The following is a 21,098-nucleotide window of genomic DNA, read 5'->3' on the forward strand; positions in this document are numbered from 1 at the left end:
ATCAGTGCCAACAAACATTTATTGAGCACTACCATCAATTTTAACAACATAGTCCAAAATTAATGTCAATGCTAACACTGGCAAGATCACCATAGACTAACAAACTTTTTATACTTGTAGCATAAAATTTCTTTTCACAAATTTATCAAATTTATGATAGGTGTCTTCAAAGATGCAAAGCCATCCCTGCAAAACAAAATTAGGTTTTCACTTTTGGTACCCAAATCGTTTTTGGTTCTGATGTGTTAGGGGCTTTAAGAGGTCTATATTTATTCCATTTAGACTGTCTTATTTTAATATAGCAATTAAATGGAAAAGCTTATTGTCGCATCCGCGAAAAACAACTGGCGGGCTAAACAAAAAAACAAACAGAGCCGCCACTGCGCGTTATTTATCCCAAAATAGGGAAAGGAAACGCTCAGAGAAACCTGGAAAAAGCATGGTCTCGCGACCAAAGAGAAAGGGTAAGGGAGTCGGTTACGCAAGGGGAAGGTATTAGCACCCCTCACGTCCGTCGTACTCGACGGGATCCACGTTCTAAAAGAAAGAAAAGGTTGCTAAAACACCACACACACACACACCAAAAACAACACAGGTGGGGTAAGGAGGAAGAGGGCTCGCTAGGACATCACATCCTATGCCTACATATCTCGTCTGGAACGAGAATCAGAGCTTCTGTAGTTCGGCTCACGCACGCCAAACAAACAAACAAACGCACCGGCAAACATGGAGCCTGAAGGCCAATCACTGGACTTACATCAGCATCCGAACCAAAACACACACAAAAGGGCAAACGTGGAGCCCGACCGCCAGTCACTGGACTTACGTCGGCATCCGAACCAAACACACGCACACTGGAACCCGAAGGCCACTCGATGGACTTACATCAGCTTCCAAGCACACAACAACCAAACGAGTTAATAGGGAGTCGGGAACTCGAGCCTATAACCGTCAAGCACACACAAAAAGAAAAAAAAAGTGCCCGGAGAGACCTCGCACGGTCTCCTGCCTACATACCTCGTCTGGAACGAGGATCAGGGCGATGTAGTTCCCCTGAAAGGGAAAGAAATACTAGCCAGAAACCAAGGGGAGACACACTACCAGGGAGCTGTACTCGAGCCTAGTGTTATCATGCATCATTGCCCTACGTTGTGGTTTCTACCTACTTGCACCGGCTGCAAGCTAATCCTATCCAGGAAGAAAGTAAGCATACAAGCATACAAGCAAACAGAGCAAACAAATATTCACAAAGCACACACTATATCCAGTCAGAAGTGGGCTCAAACAACGGGTTTGACTGCCGAAGCAAGTCATCTGTACAAGGTAGTGTTCGCTCTTAACCTTGCCATTGAGGGGCTAAGGTGAAGCAGATGAAAAGTGAGTGAAGATTAGACTTCACAGCTCTTATCCCTGATCAGGGAGAGCTTCAGACAAAGGAGCGTGGGTCCAGAAGGGAGGGACCCTTCTACGCTCAAAACTCTGACTCGATTGTGCAACAGCACAAGATCTTGGGTTTGTGTCCCAATGCATCAACACAGTGGTGTGAGCAGGGGGACGACTCAACAGAATAGCGGGGGATAGATTGCATATTCCTTGAATTCCGCCAATTGCCTCATAGAGGTCTTTACCTGCTTGGCACAAAAGTAAACAATCACAATCATCGCCTCTTAAGGAGGACTTCAGACAGTTGCCTGGCCAAGTAACAGGCCAGGTCTTCCAGACTACATGAAGTATAGAGATTCTACCTCAACTGGTTTAAAAACCAAGCAGCAGCAAGCAAGTTTTTAAAGAACTGTAAGCGACTAAATGTACCTGAAATCAATCAAGTATCATCAGTACTCAGACAAGTCAACAATAAACAGCAAAAGTCAATCTATACAGACAACACAAGTTAATGCACATAAGTGCAAGCCATGAGCTCAAGCTCAAGCATCAAACCTACAACACAAAGCCAATGTTAGTTTCATAAACATCAACCAAACTCAATTCAAATTGCCTTGAAGCAATCTCCTTAAGCATTGTGCATTTCATCCTGAAAATCCAAACCAAATGTGAGAAACTAGACCACTAGGCCAAGCCTAGGGTCCAAGGGGGATAAAAAGCTCTAAACAGCAAGTGCAAACCAACCAAAATCACCTTCAAACAAATTAAAAGCAAATGCAATTGGTCCCATGCTCATACCATTCACCAGTATCATTTCATGCACAATTTAACACAAACTAGGTCAAACACAACACCAAATGACCAAACAGAATGACTTTAATCAAAAGCATACTAAAACAATTCCAAAAATCCTCAAATAATTCACACTTAAACAGGACACATTCAACAAGTAGCATGTCAATTTTCAGCTCAATTGGACAAAAGAAAGTAGGTCAATGAAAATCAAGAAGTCCAGACACAATTATACAAGCCAATTCAAGGCATCAACACAAGCATCTACTTCAATAATTCATAAAACAATGACAACATATTAGAAATGAATGGGATCAAAACCATGATGTCCTATAATGTGTCTAGAATGCTCATGTCAAATTCCATCTTCATCCAATACCATATGAGAATTTCACAAGCAAAATGCCAACATGTGTCATGCAATGTTACCAAATGAGCATAAAGAGAAGAAAATTATCAATCAATTAGAAAATGACATCAAAAATTCCAGAAAAAATCACATGTTATCTTGACATATCAATGATCATTCACACAAAAAATTGGAGCAATCAAACATTTCTAGGCCAGTCCAATAAAATCAGAAAGTTGACCTAGCTAGGTGTGACACAAATTGTCACACCTTACTTCACAAAATCATATCTCCATCATCAAGTATCCAAAAATCATAAACTTTACATGGAAATCACCACCAACATGTCCAGAATAAGCACAAAAATTTTCATTCATTTCTTTACAAGTATGAGCATTTCATGAAGGATATGGCAAAGTGTATACAAATGTGACATATTCCACAAACCCTAGGCATTTTAATTTTCCATACATGCAAAAAATCCACAAAATTCATCATAAAATTCTACACATCATCATGAGAATAATGCAAAAAATCTCACTCAATTTGGATAAAAAATGAGTGAGATAGGAATTTTTGAAGATCACATAACAAAATGAAAATGAAATAAAAAATGAAATTGAAATAATAATTAAATAAATACTGCAGTGGTAGTTTTGTAATTCTTTGCACAAGCGCCAAAACGGCGTAGTTTTGTTAAATGAAAACGGAGCATTCTGATTGGAAGTTGGGCGCGGCAAACAGATTATTCAAATGCAATTCCAGAAAAACGGATCAAACGCAGCTTTTGTTCATGTTCTTCACAAGAAATTTCCAGAAAATGCATACACATCATGAACAATAAATCTTCACCAAAATCCACATGATTATAACCATTGGAACCGTCTGAACACAAGGATCATGAATATGTGAACGATTTTGCCTAACTCTCACCATATCTCACGGATCGAGCGAAAATGTAAACACACATCAAACTTCAAAACACGATTTCTCATTCAACAGTTAACCAAATCGAAAACTAATCACATCATGATGATCTATGTTAAACGATCTACAAAAAGCACATCATAATTAAAGAAATGGTAAGATTCGAAAACTGACAGATTGATGAAGGCAGCAATGATTCTTGATGATTCACGATGTTATAGCTTCAAACAGGTGATGATGAAGGTCGAGGAAGATGAACGCAATGCCTAGCTAAGCTCAATGTTGATCCAAGTGGAAAAAATCACAAAACTCCATTGATGAACATACTTTGGACAGTCACGAATCTTGTAGCTTCTTGCACAAATTCACCAAAACTGACAGAGAGGAAGGTTCATGGAAGATGAATCAACAAGAATTTTTCAATTTCGTTGAGAATTGATGGAGAAATCTTGAAAAAAAACTTGATGAAATTTGAGAGAAAATGCACTTTTGGAGGGAAAGTTTGTTATGGATCTTGGAGAATGTGATTATCATTAGCATTTTCTGTTATGCTTAACCATTTATACTCCACACTAATCCAATTCTTAATCTCAATTACCAAATTTGAAATGATTAGCATAATTGCCTTTTATGTGAAAGTCCAAAAATGACCTTTGTGAATTGGCAATGTAACAGTGCATTAACAACTCACACAACTTCTAATTACCATTTGGAATGTGTTGGCTTTTGTCTCATGTTAATTGGCTTTGTATTTCTCATTTTCACTATGTCATGCCAAAAATGCATTTTAAGTGAAGGTTCAAAAATAGCCTAGCCAAATATTGATCCTTGACAGTTCATGACAGTTCAAACCACTTCTATTTGGCAAATGTGATGTGTTGCAAAAACTCCCATTCCAAAATTCCAAGTATTTCTCAAGTTGGACCATTTTGCCCTTGGATTTTAATTAGTGCACTTGAAAATTGACCTTTTGCATTGACCATTTTTGATGAATTTTGATTATGCACCATGAAAGTACATGTGAAATGGAGTTTGCTCATAAAAAGATCACTCATTTTGGACACTCCATGTGAAAGTTATGCCACTTTGATTATAGGCATTTTTGGAAAATGAATGGACCATAACTTGTCAACCATACATGGGAATTTCAAGTTCTTGGACTTTTTGGAAAGGTGAGACCAGGATCTACAACTTTCATGTTGAACAAATTTTCATTTGAAGCTTTTTTGGACATGTAATTTTGTGGTGAAAAACTTTCCACTTTTGGAAACTTCCATTACAAGTCACTTTCTATTTTTGGCAATTTTTTGTCTGACTTTATTTTCTTCATTCTTGAGCTTTGACATGTCAAATGAAACTTGTTTCAACATGAATGAATTATATCCAACTCTCTCCTACCTCCAAATCCATAAAATCAAGCACAGTTGACCACGGTTGACTTTTTAACTGATAGATGAATTTGGCCATGCACTGATCAACCTGAGCCCCAATCTTCTGATGAAATGGCTCAATGATGAAACCCTAGCCTCAATATGCTCAATATAACTCATGAAATGATCCCCATATCCAACATAGACCCCATCTCCCTGCCATGCCCTGATTGGCCCAATGCAACTGATTAGGGTTGACCAGTGGTCAAAACCCTAATCTCAAGGTATCTGATCAATCTTCTGAACCTTCTGGATGATATCAAGACCATGATGATGATGATGTATCATTGCAACCAAGATATAGACCAATCTCCTTGAGAAATCAAAAACCCTAATTTATAGCCCAATCCTCAGATGGCTAATGATCAGTCAATAAAACCCTAGGCTTGCATCTCCACCTCTTATCTTCTGACCAAGACTTAGGAGGATAACTTGCACAATGTAACCACATGATATGCAATATGCAATGCCTAATGACCTAAAATGATATGCAATATGCTCAGCTAGTCCCAAGAGAGGAGGGCAAATTTTGAGGTGTTACACTTATTACAGAAAGAACATATATAAATAAGTCGATTCAGTTTCTTCCTATTTTTAGTTATCTTTTCAAGTGATCTATCTGAGTTAAAACCTACTTCATTTTATTAAAGGACGATATTTGACTTGATAAGATCAAATCAATTTTTTATTTCCACTTCGTAAATTTACTTAGGGTTTTATGCAATTTATCTACTTCAATTTTAAATGAATAGCAAGAATCATATTTAGCTGTTTTTAAGGATTTGTTTCTCATGCTAGCAATTTCATCACAAAGAATCTTATTGCTATTTTTCGAGATTTTGGAATAATCCTTAAGATTAATAATGTTCTTATTTAGCTTCTCATTTTACTTAGCAAGATTAATATTATGCTTAAACAATTGATTATGAGATAAAGAAGATACATTACAGTCACCTTTCTTTAAAACCTTGAGGAAAATGTGATTCATTTATTCTTTTTTAGGAGGAGCCTCATAAGAATCTTCTGATGTATCATCATGTATATTTTTTAAGACGTCTCTGCATGAATCTCTGTGAGGATTTATCGATGTTTCTTCCATTGATCCATATTCTTCTTCATAATAAACTTGGTATGAAGGATCTTTGAATATTCTTCCAAAAAAATACTTATCACAATTTCTTTTGAATGTTGACAATTCATCATCCCTTATTTCAAAGATTCCACTGATTGAAGAAAATATTCTCCTTGATGAAGATTTTTTAAATATTCTACTGGTGAAGCTTCCTCAATACAGTCATCAGATGACGTTTTTCTAAATTCATTCCTTCATCATTCAATAGTTGAATTAACTCGTTGATCTTTCAAGGATCTCTGCTTTCTTGGATTTTTTTCATGAAAATCATAAACACTATTATCTGTTGATTTAAGGATTGGATTAGGTTTCTGATTCCAATTCCAATTCCTAACTCTTAGATATTTGTTACAAATAAAAGTTTTGACATATCCTCAAAGGTATCTAATGGTTGAGCACCATCTATGAAGATAACCTTCAAATTCATTTGATGTTTTAATTTCTTTATGTGTGTGTTCATTCTCACTTGCTTGATACTTTGAGAAAACCCATAAATCATTTCAAGAGTGTTCCACACTTCCTTGGTGGACTCACAAGTAAAAACATAATAAAATACTTTGGAATTTAAAGCATTTATCAAAAGATGTTTAACTTTAAAACCAAGTTTGATTTTTCTCAAATTCTCTTTAGAAATATGAGTTCAACTTTCCACTATTGACTAAGTGGGCGATAACCCTTTCCAAGAAAACCTTAGGTCCTATAAACCTCTGTAAATACATCTCCTCTCAAGGATATGGGAACAGACTCTAAGTCGGACATACTCTAAGTCATACACACTTTCCACAACTAAAAGGACACCACACTCGTAACCATGAATAACCTAACTGCCCCCTATAATCCTAGTAGCACCGACCACCAACATAGCCTCCCACCTCATGTGAATTGTCCCCTTAAACAGCCTCAAACACCACCATACAAGGCTTCTTGCCGCCGTGAGCAAGCTCTCACCACCAAAATGTGTTATACACCTACTAAGCCCTCTGAGTCCCCCCACCCATACAGGGGGAACATGCACACCTATACTTTTTGACAGGTACAACACTCATCAGATGATGATTTTTATAAATTCATTCTTTCATCCTTCAATAGTTGAATTATCTCGTTGATCTTTTCAAGGATATCTTATTTATTGATTTTTTTTATTATAAAAATCACAAACACTACCATCTCTCAATTTAAGGATTAAATTAGGTTTTTAATTACGATCCTTAACTCTTAGATTTTTTTAGAAAAAGTTTTAATATATCCTCCAAGGTATCCAATGATTGATCACCAACTGTGAAGATAATCTTCAAATTAATTTGATGTTCCAATTTCTTGGATATGTGTGTTCATCCCCTCTTGCTTGATACTTAGAAAAACTCCATAAATCATTTCTAGAGTGTTCCACACTTCCTTGACGCACTTATAAGTAAAAATATAATAAAATATTTTAGAACTTAAAGCATTTATCAAAAGATGTTTAAATTTAGAACTAGGTTTGACTTTCATTAAATCCTCTTTGGTCCAATAAAAACAAGTTTATTTACTACCTCATAATTAAAGGTGAAAGTAAGAAAAAATGAAGCATTGTTTAAAATATCCTACATTTCAAAATTGTTACCTTAGATAAAAAATTCTAATCTCGCTTTCAATAAGTCAAACATATCATCATCATCTTTTTTCTCCTGAGACCATTAGTCTTTAAACATGAGTTAGACTCTGATGTCACTTGTTGGACATGAGACTCCTAACATAAGAGGGAAAGGGTGAATTGTGTGGGATGAAAAATTCATTTTCAAAACAAAAATGTTTTATAAAATAAAGTTTATAAATCTTTTTGTAAAATGAACAGAGTAAAAACAACATAAGTAAATAAAACACATTTGCAGTGGAAATAAGTGTGTAACAAAGTAAAGATTTAAGGGATATGAGAAAACACAAAAATTATAGAGGTTCAGTCTTAATGAAGTGACCTACCCCCCCCCCCCCCCCCCCCCCCCCACCCCCACAAGAATTTTTCTTTAGATTATTCACTATCTTGAGAGCTTTTAACATGATATACCCACAAATCTCCCTTTAAAAGGATTAGAGTTTTTCAATGACTAACTTCTCAACCAACAAAAAAGTTTTAAAAATGGAGACCTCTACAACCAACCGAGAGCTTTTAGCACTGCCTAAACTCACAAACTAAGAGAGGCCTTTTAACAGATGGTTAAGCTCACAAACCTACTAAGAGTTTTAAGTACGAAGACATCCTCAACCAAATAAGAACTTTTAATGGGTTGGCTCATAACCAAACAAATAACTTTTAATGGTTTATCTCACAATCAAACAACACTTTCTTACGAGAATAATATTTCACAAGAGATAACACACTCTTGAGTAATTTACAAATTTGCACCATACTAGAAATAATGATCCTCACAAAGCAAAGTTTTACTCTCAAGTCACTAAGGAAAAACTAAAGTGAGAAATAAAAGATTTGTAGAAAACGAGTGGAGAGTGAGAAATAAATATCAAAACTCATTTTCTGGTTGATTTGAAATGACAAAGAAACACTATACTTATAGAACAAAATATGGTGTAAATTTGGAAACATTCCATGGGCTAATTAAGCCTCATAATTGATGATGTTAAGTGCATACTCGATTATTGCACACCAAAATAAAAGGCTTTCATTCCAGGCCATTGTCAATCATTTAAAGGACCTCTTCAATATATTTTAGGCGTTACAAAATGAAATAATTGACTACTTCAAAGGCTTAATCGACTATCCTTTGTAAAACTTGCTTCAAATTGATATGATGGTTCCTTAATCAATTTTGTTAGGATTTTACAAAACATCTTTAGGTGATTTCATAAAATCAAGAGAGGCTTCTCAAGAGGTTTAAGTGTGTTTGTGTGCGTATGTATGTGTATTTCTCTGTGTGGGTGGGGGGGGGGGGGGGGGGGGGTACGTGTGTGTGATTTGATTTAGTAAAATTAAGATTTTTTCTTATACCTCTATATACATTAATCACTTCACACACATATGAGTTTTCACACTTCCTCTCTTTCATAACTCCAACTTTCATTCCTTTCCATATTATCTTTGACTTTAACATTTATCTAAAATCATGAATCTTCTTCTGACGAGACTTGAGATAACTCTTCATAACAATCTCAATCATCAGACAAATTGCTTGATCAAAGATTTTCGGTTACTTCATCGAACGCCGCTTGACATAAGGTGTTGTCTTCACATATAGGCACAAATAACTTGGTATCCTAGAATAACAATCTTGATCACCACAACTTGATCACAACTTGATCAACATAACTTGATAATCAATCACATCCACTTGATCACTATATCAAATGGTCTTCAGGCTTTATCTTAATCAATAAATCTTGATCTCCAAGCACCATAACTTGGTAAAAATATCAAGCACTATCACTTGGTAATCATATGAAGCACCGCCACTTGATCAGAAACATCATCATTTGATCAATATATTAAGCACGCCACTTAATTTATAATTTGTCAAACACTGTCACTTGATAATCTTTAAGCACTACCACTTGAACCAACATAGCATGTAATAGTAAGACTGATGAAGACTTCTCTTAAGACCGTTGTCAGCATCAAAACCAAATCAACAAGTTATTACAGTCTTCATACATGCGAGCATATAGATCCATATATTACTGTATAAATATGAAGAATGAGAAAGCTTAGAATGCTCCTTGACAAACTCTTGGAGGAACAAAATATTGTTGCGTAGGGTGAGATAGAGATGCCATCAAAACTGGATTATCTTCCATCGGATAAGGGGGAAGAAGAGATAGAGCTTTGGAAACTTCAGCGGTCACAACAATTTGTCGTTGGGTGGCATATATTTGGATGTCCACATGCTTGATGAGTTTGCTAATTGATATATAAGAGGAGGAAATTGAAGCTTCAATAAAGGAGATTAGTGATATGGATCTATCGTGGAGAACCGGTATTTTTTTTATGAAAATGAGTGAGAATCAAAAATCGATTCTCAAAAACGACATCATTGTTTGGTTAGAAACTAGAAATAGAAGATAATGTGGTGCAATACTTCTGATTCAACGGAGCAGGGTAAACATGTTAGCTTTGTATTCCAACATATAAATTAGTAAGAGAATCAAAAGTAATGTATGAGTAAAAATGTATTTAAATATCTGAAATCACACAATTTCTCCTTATATATCAAGAGCGAATGTGTGCATGTTTCATGTACTTTTTGTACTTGAAGTTTATTCTTATGCTTTTGAGCATGGAATTTTCCGACGGTTCAAAACAAATACTAGTAATAATCACACGGCCCCAATTAAAAAGTTCAATATACATATATCCTTTACCAAAGTTTATTATGAGATACATATCTTGTTTGTCGGCGCAATTGTTTTCAAAACTACACTAGTTTGATAAAAAAAACTAAAAATATCACGATATTACCTTCAAATTTAAATATAAGACATCATTGATTGAATTACAAAATTTTAAAATTGGTTGGTAGCTTTGGGTTGGTAGGGCCTTAGTGCTGGTCCATTTACTTGTCTACCACAGTTGGTGGCTTAAGTAACAGAAGTTGGTGATCGTGTATTTCAACAGTCTTTTTCGATTTTAGTCCATGTAAATTCAATGTTTTTTTTTTAAGAAAAAGCCACCGGCGTATGTTAATAATATACATACGTACACCTCTTTTACTTTTTATATGAACTCGATTAAGAAAAATGTGAGTTTGTATTATTAAGTAAAATTTATAAAAAATTTAATGATGAAATATAATAACCTAATAACGTTAATATTTTCCTTTAAAGTTTGCTGTTGATAGTGAAATTGGAAATAGACGAAGATTAATAACATAGTGCTTTGCACACCTTTGGCTTTCAGGGTAGGTGAGAAGACGTAAAGTATGATTCCACTCATTCACACATAACAGCGTCATATTCATTATAGATAAGTAGATAACAGATTCACATCACATCTTATTAAACAAAATCTTAATTTAATGTTTTAATGATAACAAATATTTTAATTACAATTTTAAGTAAAAGATTTTCAGACAGGTTTTTATCAATATTTACTAAAAAGGATTCTTGATTAAAAAAAGAAAAAAAGAAAACAACATGTTCTTGAACTTTTTCATAGTATTGAAAGCATTCTCAATTCTCATCTTATGTTCACATTTATTTCAAACACAACAACAAGACGATAAATATTCTCTTTATAAACCGATCAATTTTAAGGTGGTCAAATATTTATGTCATTTTAATTATTTTTTTAATGATTAGATTTATAAATAGTAACTATTATTTAATTAATATAAATATAAATAAAAGTTTATATAAAAAAATTAAACTTTAGACTAATAACTTAGTCTCATTTAATCTCACTTTAATTATAATAATGATTAGACAACATCTCAAAAAAATAGTTCTCTTTCTAATACACAAGATTCCATCAGAAAAGATTGAATATGTTTGTATGAATTTGTCAACAATATTACATATGTGTTTTAGATCAATGAAAAACATAGTATTATTTTATTTCATTGAATTATTTACTATTATATTCTTTATCTTTGATTTGGGTGGAATAAATAATTTATCTTGTTTCATCCTAAAAAAATCAAATAATCGATAAAATATCAATTTTGCTCCGGTCCATTCTACTCCTTTCTATTCCAACATTGATGGACTAGAGCGAAACGGAGGAGAATGGAACATTGTAAGATCCTGAATATGATATTGTCTAGAATTACCATATTCTGAGTATTAATATTGGTACTCGTACATGCAACATCGTATAGATGACATAAATACATGAAAAACACATAGTCTATAACATAATACATACATATGATATGTCCGAACATAAACACTAATATCGAAATACATAGAGAAAACCAACATAAACAAAAAGGCCTTCAATGCTCCCTAAGTCATTTTGTCTTTTCCCTTGCTTGGTGCATGCTCATCTAATAAATATTCAATAATAATAGTTAGATATTGTTATCTCAATGGAGCCCTACTAACCCATAAGTCCTCTCGTGCTAGGGTTCCTAATATTATTCTAATTTTACTAGGATTAACACTCACGTATCAGATACATAAGAAAAGAAAGGGGGGTTGAGACCTATTTGGTTTCATACAATGTGTGAATATCAATACACTCGCTATTACATACCAAGTCTCTTATCGAAGACGACTAGCTTCGCATAACATTTCCTTGCCCACTAGCACTCATAAAGCATATGTTCACGGACTTGGAACTTTCTACTAAACCTTTCTATCAAGGTCAAATTTACGGTGTAACATATCTCTGTCAATGGGTTACCCTTCTTCTTTCAAGGACAATCTTAGTATGCTAAAAGTCTCAATATTCATCACATGTATGTGCTTGATTTCTTACGAAACCAGTGTTCACGATAATCACCAACTTAGAGTACGATTGCGTATCCAAAAACTCAATACTATCATCATAGGGTTACTCACATGATTTACACATTTCCATTGATCATTAATCAAACATCACATAGTTAACAAGGTTCATTATTAACTTGTGCTATTACTTACTCTAGGTGATTTTACATGTTAATCCAACTCTTTCGATGACAAAACATGGTATACAAGCATGAAAAAAAAAAGCAAATCAAACTCACAAGTTAGGGTTGAGAGGAATGGATAAAGGAAGTAGGAAGGGGTAATTACGCCCTAGCCGTAATGGCCATTACATCCCATAATCCCCCAGCGCAGACACCTTCCCCATACAAAAACTCGCGAGCATTACTGCCAACCCGTAATGGGCATTACTGGTTGTAATGGCTCTAGGATTTTAAGGTTCATGCATTTTCACATGATTCATCCATACAAGTCCATTGCAATCCCACCACACACAATCTAAAATACATGGAAATCAATTGCAACATATAAACATCAAATTCACATGCAAACAAATTTTAACACATGACCAAGGTGTGAAAATCAAGAAAAATGCATCAAATCATAAACTTAAAACCTTAGCCCCGACATGCAAGTTTCCTAAGAGCTATCCCGATTCATAATCCTAAGGAACCCAACCTCTTATTAGAAAATATGAATTGAAGAAGATGGAATGATGATGATGATCTCTTGAAGATTCAACCTCTCCCAACTTGTTTCACCTTCAAGAATCCAAGAATTCCAACATGCAAGTGAGCTTCTTCAAGATTGACCAAGAAAAATCCTCTTCTTTCCTCCCTCACTCTAGCTCGCCATCTCTCCCTTTCTTGATTCTCTATAACTTCTGGTTTTTCAAGTGAGAAATCGATATGAAAATGTGAGAAATCCTCCCACGTTTATATACCATCTAAAGGAAAAATGTCACTAATGATATTAATGCAAAAGTTCTAAATTCTTAGCTTAAAGATTTACTCATAATCTCTATTCATTAAGCATAACTAGGGTTAGAAAAATAATGTTATTACAAACACAATGGAATGAAGTGGAGCAAAGCGGAATAATACATAAATTTCATTCCTTTGTTTATTTATTTTTAAAAATTTAACGAAGCAAAACATAAAAATTAATCCATTTCATTACATACAACTCCCAAATTATGGGGAATCAAAATTGAAGAATTAGATTGAATAAATTTCATCATGTTCCATTCTACTTCATCCATTATTTATAAATTCAAATAATAAAACCTGATTATATACCACCGCATTCCATTTTATTCCATCACATTTCACCAATCCAAACATATATTAAAAAACAATAATGCACTTACAAAAGAATAAATGCAACACCTCGATTTCCACTCAAATATTTTTGAGATGATATATGAGAGTGAGAGTACCTTAAGAGTGTGTTTGGATGATACATTTTAATGAGAGAATTTAATGTTTTAAAGGAATTTAAAATGATTTAGACAAATTCATTGTTTGGATAAAGAAATCAAAATAATTGTTAAAATAGTGAAAATCTATGAAGTATTTTGTCCAAATTAAATTTAATAATTTTGAAATAACACGTAAAATCAAATAATTTTAAATTTTTCTCATGCTCCAAGTTTTGCAAGTTTGTCCCTATATTTTCAAAATTTTACAAATTAATCTTTAAATTTTTTCAAAAGTAGCAAATTGATCTTAATATTTTTTAAAATTTACAAATTGACCCCTTTAAATTTTAAAATTGCAATTTGGTCTATTTTTTTCAAATTTAAATTTTGGCCCACAAATTTTAAATATTACAAAAACGACCCAAAAATTTAACAATTAATAATTTTAGAAATCTATCCAAACAAAAGAATTTAAAAATGAATGAATTTCAATTGAATCATTTAAATTATTTAAAATTTTAAATATCTTAAAAAATTCTAATTATCTCATCCAAACACACTCTAAAACAAAATAGATTGAATTTAAAGGGAGTGGAATATAGGGAGAAAAACAAAGATATTTTCTACATTTTTAAGATAGTGATTTTTAGAGAATGATAAATAAATACCTATCATTAATATATTTTTAATTTTTAGAGAATTATAACAAAATATATTGAATTTAAAGAATTTATATAAATTCTCATTCAATATATAAATTTCTAATCTTTACTTTTATAATATTGTTAAAGTTTAAAATATATTAATGATAAGAACTAATTTATCATTCTATACGAAAGTGCTCTTTTAAAAATGGGGAAATTTTCTCTATCTTTTCATTCCTCCAAAAGTCCTCAATTTCCCTTTTTTTTTCTTTTCAAAATAAGTTTAAATACCAAGAATTCACTATTCTTAAGCCGTAGAAATCCTTTGGGGGCTAGTGTTAATAAGATCAAGATCAATGAAATAATTTTAATACACAAAAAAACATATATAAACACAATTTTGAAAATTTGAGTTCCTCTGTGTAGGTGAGTTAAGTTGCTCGTGTGTGTGAATTTGAAAATAGTCAAACTTACAAATTTTGGACATCGTTGTGTGGGCAAATAATTACTTTGCATGCACAATAATTCTATTTTGTAAGGGATGGACAAAAATCCAAAACCCTTCGGCGGCCCGCTTTATCCGATCCAAAAATTGATAAAATAAACGGGTATTATTGGGTTTCGGGTGAAAAAAAGTGGAAAAATCGAATTCATATGGGTTACTTTGGTCGGGTCCGGATGTTAAAAGTTGGTCCAACAAATTCAGAGTCCGACCGAAACTGTGTAAAGTGATATACAGATAATTGTTTTCCTCTCTCTCTCTCTCTCTCTCTCTCTCTCTCTCTCTCTCTCTCTCTCTCTCTCTCTCTCTCTCTCTCTCTCTCTCTCTCTCTCTCTCTCTCTCTCTCTCTCTCTCTCTCTCTCTCTCTCTCTCTCTCTCTCTCTCTCTCTCTCTCTCTCTCTCTCTCTCTCTCTCTCTCTCTCTCTCTCTCTCTCTCTCTCTCTCTCTCTCTCTCTCTCATTCAAACCTTGAGACGACAAAACTGTAACTTGACAGACTATGTATTACTTTTATTACTTTTGTACTACTAGTCTTCACGTGTATCTTCATAATTCATTTTTAATATCACTCACAAGTCACAAGTAAGAAGTGATCTTCTTAAAAAATGTCATGCATTCTAGATCTTCCTTAAAAAAGAAGAGTAATAATTATTATGTTGTTTGATTTTAATTAATTTTCCGTTGAAATCATTTCAGATCTAGGTTCATTTCATTTGGTTAATTAATTTTTTTAATTTAAATTTTTTCTTTGATCTGTTTTTGAGTGATAACACCCGAATTAATCCACCCTGATATGTCATCCTAGAGAACCAGACCGATGAAACCGATATGCAAAATGGACGGAAATGGATTGAAGTATTACAACAATCAATCTTGGTCGAAGGATAATTTTTAAGTCTAAAATTGTCTGAAATCGACCGTTGTCCATCCCTAATATTTTATATGTGCAACATTGCCATGTTGTTGGAGTTGGGCATTTAAGTGTCTACCAAGTTCTCAAAAATAACATATTTGAGTTTTTTCAAGGATATGTTAGTAGAATTTTCCTTATTTCTCTCATTTGTTTTCATACATTTTTTCTTCTAAAAATTTAACTTTCATACCAGCTTATTATTCCAAATTATATATATATATATATATATATATATATATATATATATATATATATATATATATATATATATAAGAAAAAGGCACTAAGACTGACTGATAAATGTTAAATATGTAATTCTTTGTGTTAAACATGTTTGTAAAGTGCAGGATTTGATAGAGTTGAAGTTGAATGTATTCAATAGAATAATAGTCTAATATAGTTTGTAATAGTTGAATATGCGTGTATTGGATAAAAGTTGAATAAAGCTTATTGTATTCGAAGGTGCATGTATTTGACAGAGAGTCGAATACATCTAGTCGTAGTGTAAGTTGTATGTACTCGACAAAGAGTTGAATGTAACTTGTCGAAATTAGTCAGTTAGTTATTTTGAGATTGTGTGATGTGCAAACAGTCTCATTATAAATAGGGAGATACCTTGCATATGTAAAATAATGAGATAGTGAGAATTCACAGCTGTGAACTCCGAAAGAGAGAAAGTTATGTATTCAATAAGAATAAAAAATCACCTTACCCTTATCTTCTCAAATAATTGTGTGGTGGAATTGTCTTTCAACCAAGATGTAGTTGAATTACTCAAGTGAAAAGTGAGAATGAGAATCTTGAATCAATCAAGAAAGTAATTGAATCTTGTTCTATAAACATCGATTCCAACATCTGGTATCTAGAGCCTTGGTCGGGATTCTTAGGAAGGATAGAGCAACGATTTCTCATCCAAATGGGAATGTCCCAGCAAATCTTACCTTATTGAATGGCAATAATTATGATAAATAGTGTAAGCAGATGAAGATTGTCTTATACTATAAAGACATTTGGAATCTTGTGAAGAATTGAGTAACACCGATTAGAAAAGTTGTGAAAGATGAACAAAGGATGGACATAAATATTTTAAGCATAAAGATTATAAATCTCTCTTTATAATCCATCAATGCGTTGATCCAGACAACTTTGAGAAAGTTGATAATGTAGACTCATCGAAGGAAGCATGGGACATCATGGAGAAATATCTTGGGGGTGACAAAAAGGTGAAAGAGGCGAGGTTAAAAACTCACAAAAGGACATATAAGTTTCTTTAGATGGAAGAAAGTGAAAGTGTTGCTAATTACTTCACTGAGGTAACAAGACTTGTGAATCAAATCAAGATGTGTGAAGAAGTGTTGACATCAAGATCGATAGTTGGAATGATCTTGAGGTTGTTTCTTCCAAAACTATATCATGTGGTAGTAGCCATAGAAGAATTAAAGGGTATGTCAAGCATGACAAATGAAGAGCTTCAATGGACGTTTGAATCTCATGAACAAAGAATGGCTGAAAGATCTGCAAGTAAGACGAAAGGTGATATAACTTTGCAAGTGCAATCAACAATAGAAAAAGAAAGGCAAAGGAAAATGGAATGGCAACAAAGGTAGAGGGGGCTACAACAATTCAAATGGTATTAGTCACCAACAAGAAGGAAATTCTCCGAACCAAAGACAATCCACAAACCAAAGCAATCACATAGGTGATGTTGTAGGTAGAGGAATAAGTGGTGGAAGGAAGCATGATAAGAGTCATATTCAGTGTTTCAATTGTCACAAACATGGTCATTATGCTAGTGATTGCCCGTAAAATATAAGAAATAATCGAGAAAGTGATGCAAGACTTACAAGACATGAAGAAGAAATGTTGTTTATGGTCATGACAAAATAATAAGAAAGATTCAAGGGTCAATGGTACTTAGACTCGGGCTGCTTATCACATATGACTGGAAGGAGATATTGGTTTGTCAACATCAGTCTCTCGATAAAGAACAAGGTGAAATTTGCAAATGATAATACCCTAGTTGATGAAGGTATTTGTGATGTTCTGATCATGAAGAAAGATGACAAATGATTAGTAAATTCCAATGTATTATACATACCGGGCATGAAAAGTAATGTGTTAAGCATATGACAATTGATCGAGAAGAGTTACAAAGTATTAATCAAAGATAAGATGATGAGAGTACTCAACTCAGTTGGAAAGTTAATCTTGAAGGCATCCATGTCTCAAAAAAGAACCTTCAAGATTGAACTCGATGTGAAGGAACACAAGTGTTTGGAAATTGCAGCTAGAAGGGATGAATGACTATGACACTACATACTTAGCCATCTAAACTTCAAAGATGTCATAAATCTGAAGAGAAGAAATATGGTTTCAGATTTACTAGAAATCTAAATTCTAAATAAAGTGTGTGAAAAATATGTCCAGGAAAAGCAACACAAGAACAACTCCAGCAAAGATGCAAGAAGTAAGTCGAAATCAATCCTTGAAATCATATACTAAGATGTGTGTTGTCTTCTTCAGGTAAATTCGATTGGAGGCAACAATTACTTTGTTACGTTTATAGATTACTTTAGTCGAAAATTATAGACATACCTAATCAAGAAGAAAAGTGATGTGTTTGAGGTATTTTCCAAGTTCAAAGTTATGGTAGATAGAAAAAGTGGCCACAAGATCAAGACTCTAATGACTAATGGTGGTGGAGAATATGTGTCGAGATATTTCAATGCATTGTGTGAAAGAGAACGAATTATGCATGAGATGGTGCCACCCTACACTCCAAAAAAAATGGAACCTCTAAAAGGAAGAACATGACCATTATGGACATGGTGAGAAGTGTGTTAAAAGGAAAGCACTCACCTAATGAATTATAGGGTGAAATTGTGTCGATTGCAACATACATCTTGAACAAATGTCCAACCAAGAACCTAGAAGGAACCACATTAGAAGAATGTCAATCTTCTGTCAATCCTAACTCAAGTCACCTGAAGGTGTTTGGATCTATAGCACATAGACATGTGTCTGATCAACTGAGGAGGAAACTTGATGACAAGTTAAGCCTAATGATTCTGATAGGACACCATTCGACTGGCAACTACAAAATATTTGATCCCTTGAACAAACAAGTTGTGATTAGTAGTGATGAAATCATAGTCAAGCTAAATAAGTAGGATTGGAATGACAATGTCAATAAGTACTGAGTAAGAGTCCTATGTGGTGAAACAACTACTGAAGCTGACAATGAAATTTGACCAGAAGAAGGTGGAGTTCGAGCAGGCACAAACATACCTCAAAAGATAATGAACATGCCTGCAAGACTGTAGAAATGTGTGATCACATCAAATGATGTGGTAAATGATGAAGGTGATTAGGTAAACTATTCTTTCTATGGAGATGCATAGCCAATCAATGTAATTGAGGCGTTAAAGAACTCAAAGTGGGTGCAAGCCATGCTGGAGGAACTAAAATCCATAGAGGTCAATAAAACATGGTCACTAGTCGAATTGCCACAAGGTAAGAAGGAAATTGATGTGAACTGGGTACAAAGTGAAGTTGGATCCAAAAGGAGAAGTAATCAGACACAAAGCAAGACTTGTATCCAAAGGATTTCTTCAGAAAGAAGGAATCGACTTTGATGAATTTTTTGCACCAATTGTTTGGATCGAAACAATCAGGCTGGTTGTTGGGCTAACAAACATAAACACATGGTATATGTGTCAGATGGATGTGAAATATGCATTCCTAAATGGCCCCTTAGATAAAGAAGTTTATGTAGCAAAACCAATCGGTTTTGTGAAGCAAGGCCAAGAATGCAAGGTATACAAATTGCATAAGGCCTTGTATAGACTCAAACAATACCCAAGAGCATGGAATAAGAAGATATACGACTTTGTAAGGGAGAGGGAGTTTGTAAAGTGCATAATTGAGCATGGTGTATATGTTAAAAGAAGCAGGAATGAACTGCTCATACTTTCTCTCTATGTAGATGACCTGTTGATAATAAGCAGCTGCAAAAAGGAGATTGAAAAATTCAAATGTGATATGAGCAAGGAATTCGAAATGTCTAACCTGGGCAATATTTCATATTTCCTTGGTATCTAATTCTTCAAGAGTAGTAGAGGCTTGATGGTACAACAAATGAGATGTGCAAGTAAGATACTCAAAAGATTTGAGATGGAGGATTGCAATGCAACTTCGACATCAACTGAACCAAGATTTCAATTGATAAATGATCCAAATGAAGATGAAGTCGACCCAAATCAATATAGATGACTCATTAGATCACTAAGATACCTTTATCATATAGGGTCTGATCTAGCATACATTGTAGGTATGGTGAGTAGGTTCATGTAAAAGCCAAAGCTATCACACCTTACAACCACTAATAGGATACTAAGGTATCTTAAAGGAACACTAGATTATGACATTTTGTTTCTTGCAGTAGATGTAGGAGAGAAATGCAAACTAGTAGGATACACTAACTCAAGTTGGCGTGATGATGATGAGGATAGAAATTCCACATCTGGTTATGTGTTTATGCTAGGTGGTGCACCCGTTGCTTGGAGCTCAAGAAAAGAACCAGTTGTAACTTTGTCATAGTGTGAGGCTGAGTACATAACTGCCTCTCTTTGTGCATGTCAAAGAACATGGATGGTGAATATGATAGAAGAGATTGCAAGTGAAAGTCATGGAGCAATGATCATGAAGGTTGATAACATGTATGCTATCAATTTGACAAAGAATCTGATAGCACATGGAAGAAGCAAACACATAGAGATACGATTTCATTATCTTAGAGAGCATGTATCAAATGGAAAACTGAACTTGGAACAATGCATAACTGAAAATCAAATTGCAGAAATCGTGACAAAGGTTGTGCATGTGAAATTGTTCAAGAGACTGAAAACTAGGGGTGGAAAATGGGTTGTGGTCCGTCGGGCCGGTCGCGCGCACCCGCCAAAAAGTAGGGGGTTGCGATTTTGTGCTCGCCTACCCGCTCAGTTCGCCCCGCTTTAAGCCCGCCAAAAAAAGGCGCGGGTTGACCCGCCATCCCGCCAACCTAGTTATCAAGCACTCAAAATATTTATTTTGGTTGGTTAAAGGTTAATACATGAACTATAGTTTCGAAATATTTGTTTATGATTCTATTTTATAAATTTATTTGTGAATATATGCAATATTTTTTATGTAAAATTTATTAAAAAGATGCTT

Source organism: Lathyrus oleraceus, chromosome 6 (assembly GCF_024323335.1).
Source record: "Lathyrus oleraceus cultivar Zhongwan6 chromosome 6, CAAS_Psat_ZW6_1.0, whole genome shotgun sequence".
NCBI lineage: Eukaryota > Viridiplantae > Streptophyta > Magnoliopsida > Fabales > Fabaceae > Lathyrus > Lathyrus oleraceus.